The 15,962-nt window shown below is 37.9% G+C and overlaps 1 pseudogene; it reads left to right on the top strand.

Moving 5' to 3' along the window:
• LOC109559982 (14-3-3 protein zeta/delta pseudogene) overlaps positions 1–4,868 on the top strand; it is an 81,404-nt pseudogene extending 76,536 nt beyond the window's left edge.
• Positions 4,869–15,962: the final 11,094 nt, after the last annotated feature.

Below are 15,962 nucleotides of genomic sequence, written 5' to 3'. Positions count from 1 at the left end.
GTGTTAGTCACTCAGTCGTGTCAGACTCTGTGATGCCATGGACTGTAGCCCACCAGGCTCCTCTGTCCATGGAATTCTCCAGGCAAGAAGACTGGAGTGGGTTGACATTTCCTTCTCCAGAGGATCTTCCAAACCCAGGGACTGAACCCAGGTCTCCCGCATTGCAGGTGAATTCTTTACCATCTGAGCCACTAGGGAAGCCCTTTTACAACTTGGGAAACACTCTATTTATCTGAATTGGTTTTGGCATTAAACAACACTCTAGATCACTGGTCAAAATACATCAAATTGATGTCCACTGCCAAATATGCATACTTGAATTTTATTTTTATTTTGAATAATTATTTTACATGTTCTAGAAGTTGTTCTCAATAATTTACTTATTTTAATATTTTAAATTAAAAATTAAAATATATTTGTCATTGTTTAGTCACTAAGTCATGTCTGACTCTTTTGCAACCCCATGGACTATAGCCTGTCAGGCTCTCTGTTCATGGGATTTTCCAGGCAAGAATACTGGAGTGGGTTGCCATTTCCTTCTCCAGGGGATCTTCCCGACCCCAGGACTGAACCCGAGTCTCCTGCATTTGCAGGTGGACTCTATCACTGAGCCATGAGGGAAGCCCTTTAAAAAGCATACGATGGTAGAAAAATAATAAAAAGGAGCCCATTTTAAACCATCACATAGCTTTTAAAAATATCACATCAAATGTGTTCATACAATCCCTATTTTTCTTACTACTTCTAATTTTTTTAAAAAATTGGATATTCTTTTGCTTTTACATTAGCAACAATAAATAAAAATGTGTCTGATTTTCTCCCATATATTATATTTGAAGACTTCCTTATAGAAGGTACATTAAATGTGATGTTTATTTACTTATTGGTGAAAACACGCTATTAATTTTTTAAATATTCATATATTTTAATAGTTTCACTAGGACAAAGCAGCCTGGAATTTTTCCTTTGATTTTTCAACTGTAATGATCCAAACTATTATAGTATTTGGGTAATTCTGACAGTTTTGTCCTTTGTGAAGTGATAATTGTGTCATGAGCAAAATATTTGGACAAATGCCAAATGGCATTACCCAGAAAATGATAATCAATAAGAGCTTATTTAATAAAGCACTTGTCCAGAGAGTAGAACCCTATATGAACCAACAGTCAAGAATTCTGCATGACCTCACTTTGTGCCGTGACTTGTTTTGTGAATTGGAAAAATCAGTTAACCTCTTGGTGCTTCAGATCAGTCATCTATGAACTGAGAAGAGTAACATTTGCCACCTAACTCACCAGTATTTTATGAAGGTTAATGAGCTTCAGAGTTTATGAAATGACTTTTCTTCTTGGATTGAAAGTCTCTTGAAGAGTATTAAATAGTACTGCTATATTTTTCTTAATACATAAATATTATTTATTACAATATAATAAATAAACTATCCTTTGAAAGACCCATGAAGTTACAAAATACGTGAGAAGATACTTCCAGTAGGGTTACCCGACATTAACCATGTTATCTGAGGGGTGAGAAAAGTTTCAGTGTCACTGCCATCAAACAGAATTCGCCTCTGTTGTTAGTTTCTCAAACTTCTGTGGCCCAATAACACATGCAAGTTAGAGTTCTTCCAACTTCAATTTAAAATATCTTAGTTCTAATCAACCTGTTAAACTCTGTTATCTATTGGTACAGCTTTATGAGTTGAATATTAAAAAGAAAAAAAATTTTCTCCACTGAACAAATGTGACTGCTCTTTATTTCCACATTGAATGAATAACTAAGTTTTGACAGAAATTCACAAAAGTAAGGTGATTTGGTGAAAGGGGAAAATGTGTCCTGTCACTCTGCATTTTCTGAAACAGTTTTGCCAAAGCTTTTCATGAGATAAAGAGCATTTTTAATAGCACAAATTTGATAGGATTCTGAATTTTAGGTGTAATGCTATAAATCCTATGTTTTATGGATTTTTAAATTTTATATTATTTTATATATTATTTTCAAATTTGAATGAAGGAAAATTATGTAATTTTCATGCTGTTAATTTTTTTTTTAATTTTAGAAAGAGAGGAGTCAACATATATGCTATTTAAGCAACATTTCTTAAATGATAGTTCATCTTTTTCCTTTGAGTACCAAATAACTCCTATTATATTTTCCATTAGGACAATGTGTGTGTCCTCAGTTGCTTCAGTTGTGTTAACTCTTTGCGGCCCTGTGGACTGTAGCCCGCCAGACTCCTCTGTCCATAGGATTCTCCGGGCAAGAATCCCGGAGTGGTTTGCCATGCCCTCCTCCAGGGAATCTTCCTGACCCAGGGATCAAACCTGCACCTCCTGTGTCTCTTGCATTGCATCTTTACCCCCTGAGCCACCTGAGAAGCCCATTAGTACAATATGTATGTGTAAAAACACATCTCACATGTTTCCCCTACTTTATTTTAGAAGCATAATAAAAGGAAACCTAATAGGGAAAGTACAAAATGCATACATTTTGCTCTTTTTATTTCTCTCCCAATAGGAGAAAGAGCCTATGTAAAAAGAAAAGTATGCTCTTGGTTTTTCCTGACCATGGAAATCAGAGAAATTACCTGATTGCATTTTCAGTCTAAAATAAATACAAGTTTTAGAGCACATAGTCTTAAAAGTTCACAGAAAAATATACAAACTAATTTTAGAAGTGTTGGGGTATCACCCACCCAAGGACTGTCACTGATAAGGAATTCACTTCTTTGGGCTCCCGAAGTATATAACCAAATAAAGATGAAACAGAGATTTTGAAGAACATTCACCCACTATAGACAGTATGTTCTTCTTTGCTCTTTCCTAAGTTGTGGAAAATTCTGAAAGAGATGGGAATACCAGACCACCTGACCTGCCTCTTGAGAAACCTGTATGCAGGTCAGGAAGCAACAGTTAGAACTGGACATGGAACAACAGACTGGTTCCAAATAGGAAAAGGAGTACGTCAAGGCTGTATATTGTCACCCTGCTTATTTAACTTCTATGCAGAGTATATCATGAGAAACGCTGGGCTGGGAGAAGCACAAGCTGGAATCAAGATTGCTGGGAGAAATACCAATAACCTCAGATATGCAGATGACACCACACTTATGGCAGAAAGTGAAGAGGAACTAAAGAGCCTCTTGATGAAAGTGAAAGAGGAGAGTGAAAAAGTTGGCTTAAAGCTCAACATTCAGAAAACGAAGATCATGGCATCCGGTCCCATCACTTCATGGGAAATAGATGGGGAAACAGTGCAAACAGTGTCAGACTTTATTTTTGGGGGCTCCAAAATCACTGCAGATGGTGATTGCAGCCATGAAATTAAAAGATGTTTACTCTTTGGAAGGAAAGTTATGACCAACCTAGATAGCATATTCAAAAGCAGAGACATTACTTTGCCAACAAAGGTCTGTCTAGTCAAGGCTATGGTTTTTCCAGTGGTCATGTGTGGATGTGAGAGTTGGACTGTGAAGAAAGCTGAGCGCCAAAGAATTGATGATTTTGAGCTGTGGTGTTGGAGAGGACTCTTGAGAGTCCCTTGGACTGCAAGGAGATCCAACCAATCCATTCTGAAGGAGATCAGCCCTGGGATTTCTTTGGAAGGAATCATGCTAAAGCTGAAACTCCAATACTTTAGCCACCTGATGCAAAGAGTTGACTCATTGGAAAAGACTCTGATGCTGTGAGGGATTGGGGGCAGGAGAAGAAGGGGACGACAGAGGATGAGATGGCTGGATGGCATCACCAACTCGATGGACGTGAGTCTGTGTGAACTCCAGGAGTTGGTGATGGACAGGGAGGCCTGGCGTGCTGCGATTCATGGGGTCGCAAAGAGTCGGACACGACTGAGTGACTGAACTGAACTGAAAGTACAGGCAATCTTCCCAGGTGCAGCCAACCTTCAGCCCAAGTCCTTGTGGACACGTCTAGACTGCACTTAACCTGAATAGCCACGTATGTTTTCTTGCTCCTGCAGGAAAAGATGTAAGAAGTCTGTCTCTTAAAACACTCCAGGTAGAGTCTCAGCCTTGGCACTGCCGCCCAGAGACTGCTGAGTCCCATCTGTCTGCCATACCTACTCCAGACACAGAACATAGATAAAAATATACTGGTGCAGAAGGCCAAACTGGCTGAGCAGGCTGAGCGAGATGATGATATGGCAGCCTGTATGAAGTCTGTAACTGAGCAAGGAGCTGAATTATCCATTGAGGAGAGGAGTCTTCACTCAGTGAAGACTTACATGCTTATAAAAAGGTTGTAGGAGCCTGTAGGTCATCTTGGAGGTTTGTCTCAAGTATTGATCAAAAGATAAAGGTGCTGAGAGAAAACAGCAGATGGTTCAAGAACAGAGAGAAAATGGAGACAAGGCTGAGAGATATCTGCAATGATATACTGTTTCTTTAGGGAAAGTTCTTGATCCCCAGTGCTTCACAAGCAGAGAGCAAAGTCTTCTGTTTGAAAATAAAAGGAGACTACTACTATTCTTTGGCTAAGGTTGTTGCTGGTGATGATAAGAGAGGGATTGTGGATCAGTCATGGCAAGCATACCAAGAAGCTTTTGAAATCAGCAAAAAGTAAACACAACCAACACATCCTATCAGACTGGATCTCTCCCTTAACTTCTGTGTTCTATTATGAGATTTTGAAGTCCCCTGAGAAAATTGGCTCTCGTGCAAAAACAGCATTTGATGGAGCCATTGCTGAACTTGATACATTAAGCGAAGGGTCACACAAAAACAGCATGTTAATAATACAGTTACTGAGAGACAACTTGACCTGTGGACACTGGATACCCAAAGAGATGAACCTGAAGCAGATGAAGAAGAAAATTGCCCAGCCTTCCAAATTTTTTCTGCCTCATTGTAAAACTTGCACCATAGACCATCTGTCATCTATGCTATCTACTGATAATTATTTATGATTTCTCATAGGTTAATGTTACTGCTGTTTGAATTTCTATATGTTCCATGTGTTTTTTATGTTTAATATTGAAGGAGTAGAGCCAGTTAACAGGCTTCCCTAGTAGCTCAGCTGGTAAAGAATCTGCCTGCAAAGCAGGATACCCCAGTTCAATTCCTGGGTCAGGAAGATCCCCTGGAAAGGGATAGGCTACCCACTCCAGTATTCATGGGCTTCCCTGGTAGCTCAGATGGGAAAGAATCCACCTGCAATGCAGGAGACCTGAGTTTGATGCCTGGGTTGGGAAGTTCCCCTGGAGGAGGGTATGGCAACCCAGTCCAGTATTCTTGCTTAGAGAATCCCCATGGACAGAGTAGCCTGGAGGGCTTGGTGAGGTCACAAAGAGTTGGACATGACTGAGTGACTAAGCCCAGCATAGAGCCAATTAACATATCGGGAGTTATCTGTTTTCATCTTGAGGTGGCCAATACGGGGACATGGAAATTTTATACAAGTTATAAAAGCTTGGCTTCTGTTTCTGAGTAGTCATGTATGGATGTGAGAGTTGGACCTTAAAGAAGGCTGGGCACTGAAGAATCGATGCTTTTGAACTGTGGTATTTGAGAAGGCTCTTTAAGACTCTCCTTGAAACCCCTTGGACTGCAAGGAGCTCAAAACAGTCCATCCTAAAGGAAATCAATCCTGACTATTCATTGGAAGGACTGATGCTGAAGCTGAAGCTCCAATACTAAGGCCACCTGATGTGAAAAACCAACTCATTAGAAAAGACCCTGATGCTGGAAAAGACTGAAGGCAGGAGGAGAAGGGGATGACAGAGGATGAGATGGTTGGACTGCATCACCAACTCAATGGACATGAGTTTGAGCAAGGTTCAGGAGATGGTGAAGGCCAGGGAAGCCTGGCGTGCTGCAGTCCATGTGGTCGCAGAGTCGGACTCAACTGAGTGACTAAACAGGAAATAAAAGTTTGGCATCGTACTTTTGGTACAATGTGGCATCACAAGGGCCAGTATTAAAACTGCTTCCATGTCTAAGCAAAGAAAGCTGCCTACACATTGGTTTGTCCTGGTGGGGGATAAAAGAGATAGTTGGCTCCAGTCACAGGTGTAGCTGTGGGTACTTTAAGATTCGAAGCACTTATGTGGCTGTAGTAGAAATGGATGTCCCATGGGCAGTACACGTTAAACCAGGTGTTATCTGTGGAATACCCATTCTCAATGTGCTCACTGTTGACAACAGTTACAGAAGTGTTTGTTTAGCTGTGACCCAATTTTCCCCGGGTAAGGGCAGAAATAATTCACATCCCATTATTTGTAGTTACCTGCCATTTGTTTTCATTATTTTTGCTATACTCATTTTATTTATATTTAAATGTTTTAGGCAACCTAAGAACAGTAAAAGATGCAGTAAAAATGAATTGTCTTATATCCATTGCTTCATGTATATCAAGCAGGGCAGTAAAACACAAAAAAGTGTATTTAACTTTTCAGTTTAGTTTTTTTTAATTATTCTTGCCTAACATGTCTGTGCTATAAAACTAGTTAACAGGGAAATAACTTGAGATGATGGCTAGCTTTGTCTAATGTCTTAAGAGATTGTCAAGAATAATCCAAGCATAATTGTTAAGAACATGTGTATTAAGTTTGTGTAAATGGAATAGAAGTTTTATTCCATGGACTTTTCAGCTACTTTCTCTACAGCTTTTCATGTAAATTAGTCTTTTGGTTCTGAAACTTCTCTAAAGAAAATTGTACGTTTTTGTCTATTTAGTTCTTTGGCCCATTTTTTGATTGGGTCATTTATTTTTCTGGAGTTGAGCTGTAGGAGTTGCTTGTATATTTTTGAGATTAGTTGTTTGTCAGTTGCTTCATTTGCTATTATTTTCTCCCATTCTGAAGGCTGTCTTTTCACCTTGCTGATAGTTTCCTTTGATGTGCAGAAGCTTTTAAGGTTAATTAGGTCCCATTTGTTTATTTTTGCTTTTATTTCCAATATTCTGGGAGGTGGGTCATAGAGGATCCTGCTGTGATGTATGTCAGAGAGTGTTTTGCCTATGTTCTCCTCTAGGAGTTTTATAGTTTCTGGTCTTATGTTTAGATCTTTAATCCATGTTGAGTTTATTTTTGTGTATGGTGTTAGAAAGTGTTCTAGTTTCATTCTTTTACAAGTGGTTGACCAGTTTTCCCAGCACCACTTGTTAAAGAGATTGTCTTTAATCCATTGTATATTCTTGCCTCCATTGTCAAAGATAAGGTGTCCATATGTGCGTGGATTTATCTCTGGGCTTTCTATTTTGTTCCATTGATCTATATTTCTGTCTTTGTGCCAGTACCATACTGTCTTGATAACTGTGGCTTTGTAGTAGAGCCTGAAGTCAGGTAGGTTGATTCCTCCAGTTCCATTCTTCTTTCTCAAGATCTCTTTGGCTATTCGAGGTTTTTTGTATTTCCATATAAATTGTGAAATTATTTGTTCTAGCTCTGTGAAGAATACTGTTGGTAGCTTGATAGGGATTGCATTGAATCTATAAATTGCTTTGGGTAGTATACACATTACAATAAAATTTTTTTGATATATGGCATTTTCTAATTTAGGAAGCCACAATGTTCTTGATCCATCATCATGGCAACTGGATAGCTTTAACTGCCAGTTTTGTACTTTGAAATCACTTTTGTTTTTAAGACTTTCTGGATACTCGTAGCCTGCCTTCAATTTTGATACATTATTCTATGTTCAGGAGCACAGGATTGCTTCTTTTTTAGCCTTCTGTCTGTCACCAACCATTCCTACTTGGTAGTCATATATTGATGTTACATAGGACGTTATGGAAAAACCTGAATGAACTTTTTGGCCAACCCAGTACTTGGGAGAAAGATTGCATGGTCTCTCTGGCTCCACTCTGTTCAAGGACACCCTGCTTCCTTTGCTTGCATCTCTCAAACTATTTCCCTCTTTCTTTTCACTGCAGCAAATCTTTCCTTAGTTGATGAGACTGTTTATCTCCCTATAAACCCTACCTATCTTGAATCATCTGTCATTGTCTTTACCTTTAAAATCCTGCCTCTTCCTCTCTTTAAATACTGATGGGACTAAGTTATACCCAAAACTCACCCTTTATTTCCTCAGTACCTTGCAAAAAACATCAAACAAAAATATCATTTTTAGAGAGGTATACTTTTTTCCTTCTAGAATGTAAGCTCCCTGAGAGCAGGGACAATATTCTCTGTATGTTCTAAGGTGCCTAGTATACCATAAATGATCAATACATACTGATTATGGGGAAAAAAACTCTAAGTATTATAATCATGAATAGATAACCAGACAGCTAAATAGTTAAAGCAGGCATCCTTAATTCAGAACAGGTCTTTTCTAAAGTGCAGAATTTATGCTTCATTTTCTTTCTCCTCTTAAGGAAATGTGATGCTGTGGTTCCCATATCCCAGTTCTCAGACCAGGGTTGGCTTTGAGCAAATCTTCACAAGTTCAGGACCAAACAAGAAAAATAAAGACAAAATTTTTATGTGTGTGATGGTAAAGTTGTCAATTATTTTGTCTTGTGAATATAATTCTTTTAGTCCGAGCATTTGTCTTCCTAATTTTTTGTTGTAATGAAGTGACTCATCTAAAATAGTGATGTGGGACAGACTTTCTTAATATATATATTAAAAAATAAGTTAGCAAACCTGCTTTGTGCCTGGTTCTTCCCCAGGTCCACTTTTAGAAAGGGAATGTTCTGATTTCCATCTGAAATCCAGAAGTTTAAGAAGTTTGGTTTTAGATATTTTTATAATAGTTTTAGTCAGCAGGAGAATGAAGGTTCATAATATCATTATAGGTATAACAGAGATGTTTTATTGTTATTTAGATCATGGCATCTGGTCCCATCACTTCATAGCAAACAGATGGGGAAACAGTGAGAGACTTTTTTGGGTCTCCAAAATTACTGCAGATGGTGACTGCAGCCATGAAATTAAAATACACTTGCTCCTTGGAAGAAAAGCTATGACCAAACTAGATAGCATATTAAAAAGCAGGGACATTACTTTGCCAACAAAGGTCCATCTAGTCCAAGCTATGGTTTTTCCAGTAGTCATGTATGGATCTGAAAAGCTATCTGAGTGCTGAAGAATTGATGCTTTCAAATTGTGATGTTGGAGAAGACTCTTGAGAGTCTCTTGGACTGCAAGGAGATCAAACAAGTCAATTCTAGAGGAAATCAGTCCTGAATATTGATTGGAAGGACTGATGCTGAAGCGGAAACTCCAATACTTTGGCCACCTGATGCAAAGTGTTGACTCATTGGAAAAGACCCTGATGCTGGGAAAGATTGAAGGCAGAAGGAAAAGGGAATGACAGAGGATGAGATGGCTGGATGGCATCACCGACTCAATGGACATGTTTGAGTAAGCTCCAGGAGATGGTGAAGGACAGGGAAGCCTGGCGTGCTGTATTCCATGGGGTGTCAATGAGTTGGACTTGATTGAGTGACTGGACTTAACCAAGAATTTATTAACATGAAAAAATAATAAATAGCATTTATATTGTCTGCAATACTGCTAAAAAAAGATTTTTAAATGAGCAAATTTGGTAGGTGACACATAAATTTGGTTCCTCTTTTTTTTCTAGATGAATTATGATTGATTTTAATCATACCTAATCTGTGACTGATATGACAAATTTCTTTTAAAATGCATTAGACAAAAATACTGTTGGGGAGAAAAACTGGGGACAATATGTGAAATGAAAGCTTATGCCATAAATTAAAGACAAATTACTCTGGATAAGGCAAACCAACCCAGACAGTGCATCAGTGTCATTTGACAACTCAGTCAAAGAGCCCAAGTCAAAGACCTGTAACAACTGACTCGAATATTCACAAAACATTAAGATGTTCTTTTTGGAATGTGACATTTCAGAATGAAGCTTACTGGGTTTAACAACAATTCTGTGTTTAGTAAAGGAAGAGAAATGTCTGTGGCTTGTAGAAAAATTTTGGATACCTTCTAGATACTTAACAAACACCTATTGGAATGTAACTCTAATTTTGTTGTACAGCCTGATTTCAAGTTTGTTTTGTTTTTAATGATTTCTTTCAGTTATTAGGTAACCATGCATCTTATGAAATCTCATAAAGCAGTTTTAATATTTTCATAGGAAAAAACCCCACTGCAAGCCATCACAGGTTTCTGGCTTATTACCGTGTTGACCATTGTCTGCCCAGAGGAAATGTTAATGTCCACCACTAAATAGATAAAGCAGAGTCCTTACTGATCACCGAATGACAGTTTTACAAGGCCACATTTTTTTTTGAAATTTGTATTAAGTCGATGGGTTGGTTTCGCCCCTGTGTAAGTAAGGAAAGCTTGGTAACGTTGTGGAATCTTTGCTGGGACTGACTTTATCTGCATATTTTTGGTCTCTTTAGACCAAAAAATGTTAGTGCTGGAAAATTCCTGGACAGTGGTTTTAGAGGTACATGGCTATAAAAGAGAAGTATTTCCTTCTTTTTACTGCTTGACTTAGCAAAATAAACTCATTTCAGTTTTATAAAATGCAGGCAAGAATTCAATTGTAAAGGACCCTTATTTTTACTTTAAACAATTTAATCTTTTGCCTTTACATAACCTTTTAATATTATCTTTTAATAAAGAGAATAGGCTACATAATGGTACTTTTGGCATTGCAAAGGGCTTTGAAAATATAATTTTAAACCCAATATATATTGCATACTAAGTACATGGACAGGAAGTTTGGTTTGGAGAGTAATTATATCAGACTACCAATCAGAAGGTTGAACATACTGTCCTCATTCTTTGGTTGACGTAATTGATTTTCCAAATTTATTGTGCTATCCTGAGATTTCTCACCTGTGACAGAGGGCTACTGAGAAATAAAACGGGTGTGGGGGGAAAGGGGGAGGGAGGAAGTGGAGAGAGAGAATGACGTTTTAGAGTATTACTTACATAACAGTAGACTTCACATTTTCCCCAGTGTTTAGTAATGTACAAATACATTGGGAGGTCCGATCTCAAAATAATAACCAAATACGAGGAAAATGGGCATAGTAAATAAATCTGTGCTTATGTAGTGTCCCTATTAAGACTGGAAAATATTAACCTATGAGAAACTATTCCTTTCATAAAGGGAGTCCACCGTATATTTTTCCTTTTTGGTAGGTCAATTTAATTTCAATTTGTATATTTAGTGTTGGAGGAAAAATATGTTTTGGTGAGGAATAAATCAATTCCATCAAGGAAATGGTATCAGGTACTTGATAGTCAAAGGGGCTCATTTTCTGACACAAATACAAGGTCATTTAGCTATCTTATCTTCTAAACTAATTCTGACTCAGATGACCCAGTTTCCTTGAAGAGAGAACTAATGGGGGTCTTTCCCAGGCAAGCCTCTGAATAATTTGACTCAATTAGCTTTGTCACTGCATTTTGGTGAGAATCTTCTATTTTGATAAAGCAGCTAAGAAAAATCTATATATCCAATGTCAAGTCTCAAGGAAGAAATTTTCTTTCTTTAACAAAGAAGGCTAGTAGGGTACTTGCCCAAGGATATGTAAAATCCTGTTCATCAAAAGACCTAGAATGTTCTGGAGATTTCAGGAATTTTCTGACCCTCTGTGTCAGACTCTCAAGCAGAGTTTGGTCTACTCCATCACCCCAGAGATAAAACCCTTCAATTCTAAAGAAAATCAACCCTGAATATTCATTGGAAGGACTGATGTTGAAGCTGAAGCTCCAGTACTTTGTCTACCTGATGCAAAGAGCTGACTCAATGGAAATGACCCTGATGCTGGGAAAGATTGAAGGCAAAAGGAGAAGGGGGCAGCAGAGAATGAGATGGCTAGATAGCATTACCATCTTTGACTCAATGGACATGAGTTTAAGCAAACTTTGCATAAGAGTAGACAGAGGAGCCTGCTAGGCTATAGTCAATGGGGTTGCAAAGAGTTGGACATGACTTAGATGAACAACAACCATTACCCTAGATGTATGTTCAGGGAAAAGATGCAATTACAGGAGACTTAAGGTTCCTCAGATGATTTTATTCGTTGCCTTTTTTATTATAAATCAAAGGATAAAAAATAAAAGTTTGATAATATATGTTAATCTGTGATCACTGGGTATAATAGTTGGTTAAAACTGCCATAACAAGTACCACAAACTGGATGACTTAACCAAACTTCATTGTCTCAACAACACCAAGAGTAGAATTTTGAGATGAGGTGTTGGCAGGCTTGGTGCTTTCTGAAGGAGGGGAATCTGTTCTGTGCCTCTCTCCTAGTCACTAAAACCAGCTCGCTAGTCTTTGGTGTTCCTTGGCTTACAGACACATTACCCAGTCTCTGCTTCATGTTCAAAAAGTGGTCTCCTTTTGTGTGTATCTGTATTCAAATGTCCCCTTTTTATTAAAGACACAATCATATTGGATTATGTCCCACTCTAGTGACCTCATCTTAACTTGATCATCTGCAAAAAACCCTATTTCCAAATAAGGTCACCAGAACTGCCTTAGATTCTCAGGCAGCACAGTGGTAAAGAACCCACCTGCCACTGCAGGAGATGCAAGAGACGCAGGTTCAATCCCTGGTTTGGGAAGATCCCCTGAGTAGGAAGTGGCAACCGACTTCAATATTCTTGAATGGAAAATCCGGGGACAGAGGAGCCTGGCAGGCCAGTCCATGGAGTCACAAAGAACTGGACACAACTGAACATGCACACATGCCAGAATTGCAGGCAGGGAACTTCAGCATCTTTTGTGGGCATGCAGTTCAACCTATAAGGCTGGGTTTATCCAGTTTGACATTTGCGTTTCAATCATGTAACACTCTAAGATGTACAGGTTAGAATACTGCTGCTGCTGCTAAGTCACTTCAGTGATGTCCGACTCTGTGCGACCCCATACGGGCAGCCCACCAGGCTCCCCCGTCCCTGGGATTCTCCAGGCAAGAACACCGGAGTGGGCTGCCATTTCCTTCTTCAATGCTGAAAGTGAAACGTGAAAGTGAAGTCGCTCAGTCATGTCCGACTCTTAGAGACCCCATGGACTGCAGCCCACCAGGCTCCTCCATCCATAGGATTTTCCAGGCAACAGTACTGGAGTGGGGTACCATTGCTTTCTCCGTAGAATACTGGGATCTCCTTATAAGGATTACATTATATAAAAAAGAAGAGGATAGACAAAGAGAGGCTAGAGAAAGCATTTAAGACAAAATCAACTTAGTTTTGAAATAGTCACTTCCTTTTAGATTAAATACATGCCTTTGAAATTTGTCCCTACTGTCACTGTTTAGTTCTTACCCTACTCACTTAATGAAATTTCTATTAACAGATAATCCAAATTTTAAAAAACTTAATTTTGGCCAAAGTTTGGTGGCTTTTCAATCTGATCCATTTTAATAATCAAAGACATCCTAGGCAATGTATGTTTGTTTCTCTGCTAGACTTATATATACATTTATAAGGACAAATATAGAGCCGAGAAATGCCTCAATATAAATAACACATTGGTTCTTAGATAAACAGGCAGGACTGTACTGAATCCCCTGGTTTTCTTTCCAATCACTCTGCTGTATCAACCGATTTCTTCACTATTGATTGAATCAGCTGAGCAGACAATCTGATTTTGTCATTAAGACAACTGAAAATACCAGATTGACTCTTTTTGATATGTTTTATTTAAGCATAATTATTGTCAGAGTGTTCTCCAATCCTCTATTTGACTGCAGAACAAATGAAAGGCATTTCCCCCCCACATTTTACTAAGAACAAAAAATAAAGTGGACTTTATGGTTGATTTACCTAAATAGTAGTACAAGTTTGCCAACAATTTAAAAACTTAAACCTAGGAGCCTAACTTGACTGTGTCTGGAACTAAACAGATTCACAATTAATGAGCTAACGTCTGGAAATACTGAGTTTCCAGGAAAAAAAAAAAAAAAAAGGCAGCATTGCCTTTGGCATAAAGACAGTGATTAAGAACAACAAACAAACAAAAATAAGATACACGAATTTCAGACATTCCAATGACCCATGTATTGCCTCCAAATTTTAGTCTACCAGAGTGGTGAACAGGGTGTTCTTGTTCCATTGTGTTCACGTTTATTCAGTTAAAGTATATCTGAGTGAAGACCAATGATCATATTGGGTGGTTAGCACCCTTCCTAGCTCTACAAGTTCCCTGCAAATATCATCTATTACTCTTCAAAATGATCCAGGCAAGAAATCATACATCTCATCTCAAAAACTGTTCTTGAAAATGAGAATTTATATCCTCCAATAAGAGTGTGTACTATACATCTATGCACTTAAGTTTTTCCTCCTAGTTTTTATTTTGGAGATCTTGTCAGCGAGTGAGCAATTAAAAAACCATCTAAACTAGTCAGGAAGCAACCCCCTGTCAAGATGGTATTTATGGACGACTCTCTGACATGTTTGTTTTACAAATTAACATTAAACCTTCAAATAACAAGAGCTTGGTGTGATTTTCTGTGAAGCAAACAGGAAGCTCTAAGTCTCTCACTGTATTGAGGGTTCCCTTTTTTATTTACATAGTGATATATTATGTTTATCTTATTAGCACAATGAAAATATTAGTAGCCACCCATAAATACAGCTCTGGTAAAAGGTACTTCATTTCAGAGTCACTAATCTATGTTAATACCATTTGGTCAAGGTCCTGTAACAGCTGTTAGGATTTCAACCCCTATAGGTCAGAGAAAGAAGATGGGAAAATCCTTAATAAAATGTTGTTAGAAGCTACAGGTGGGAAATAAAGAAGCTCTTGTGACCTGTAATCTTATTCCCTCATAAAGTCACCAAGAGAGCACAGCAGCTTCTGCAGTTGAAATTAGACAACACACTAGTGGCTTTTCAATCTCAACTTTTACAGTTCGATGTTATCATTTTCAGTGAAGAACAAATGAAGGATACAGCAGCTCTGCCCAAGATGCTCTCTCTGGGTTTAATCAGCCCACTCAACCACATGAGTAACTCTGCCTTAACAGTATTTTTTGTATTCCCACTTATAAACAATGTAGGCTTCTTTCTGATCTGTTCATAAACAAACATCAGATTCTCAACATGCTGTATTTGGGTTTTATCTTTTTTTTTTTTATGCCAAATACATCTGAAGAAAATAATTTCCTTTAAAACATTTAATACTAAGTCAGATCAACTTAATAATGGGAGTTGACATGAGATCATAAAATCTACCTGAGACAGCAGCTTTGGTGTCAATGTACCGGCCTACCATACTGACACTCTGTATTAAAAAAAAAAGAAAGAAAAGGGCTACAAACAAGTGTCTGACCAAATAAGAGTCCTGGTGATAACTGTACCCCTTTAGAGATGCGTCCATGAGCTCCTGCCCAAAGAGTACTAGGCTTTCACTTTGCCCCGTCCTCACAGTCTTTAGTGATGGCGAAAACCTGCTGTATGTCGGCTGCATACAACTGGGGCCTGAGGGGTATAAGCTTGCTGCTTCATTTTGCTCAGAAGAGTCTGTGACTCTTTTTTTTTGGCCCCAAAGGGAAAATGAATGCTTGCCGGGATATCACCACTGACATACTGTTCTTTCTTTCATAAAACTAAATGTTTTATGTTTTTTCCCTTTGATTTAGGAAGAATATTTAGCAAAATATAAAATAAAGGGGCCAAAAAGAAAAACAAAATATTCTTGTAGGAACAGTTAGGAAAGGGTCAATAGCAATTTTCTGTTTTATTTTTCTCCCCATTTATAAAAAACATCTCTGGATTTACTACATCACATCAAAGTCACATTTTAAAAATGTTTGGTTAATACCAAAATGGTTTTTTTAAAACATAGCTTCAGATTATCCACTTTAAAATTTCTGCCATAGAATAATAGAACAAGTTAAAATAAGCTCTTGGTGTTCTGGGTAACACAACTTTTTTTTTTTTTTTAAACACACAGATACACTACATTTTTTTTTTTTTTTTTTGCTAAAAGTTAACTATGTAGTAGAAAGAGTAGAATTTAATATTGTTATTGGAGGAAAATAACATTT

Source organism: Bos indicus, chromosome 6, assembly GCF_029378745.1.
Source record: "Bos indicus isolate NIAB-ARS_2022 breed Sahiwal x Tharparkar chromosome 6, NIAB-ARS_B.indTharparkar_mat_pri_1.0, whole genome shotgun sequence".
Lineage (NCBI taxonomy): Eukaryota > Metazoa > Chordata > Mammalia > Artiodactyla > Bovidae > Bos > Bos indicus.
The sequence above is the reverse complement of the archived record's forward strand: the minus strand, read 5'-3'. Positions and strand labels throughout refer to the sequence as shown.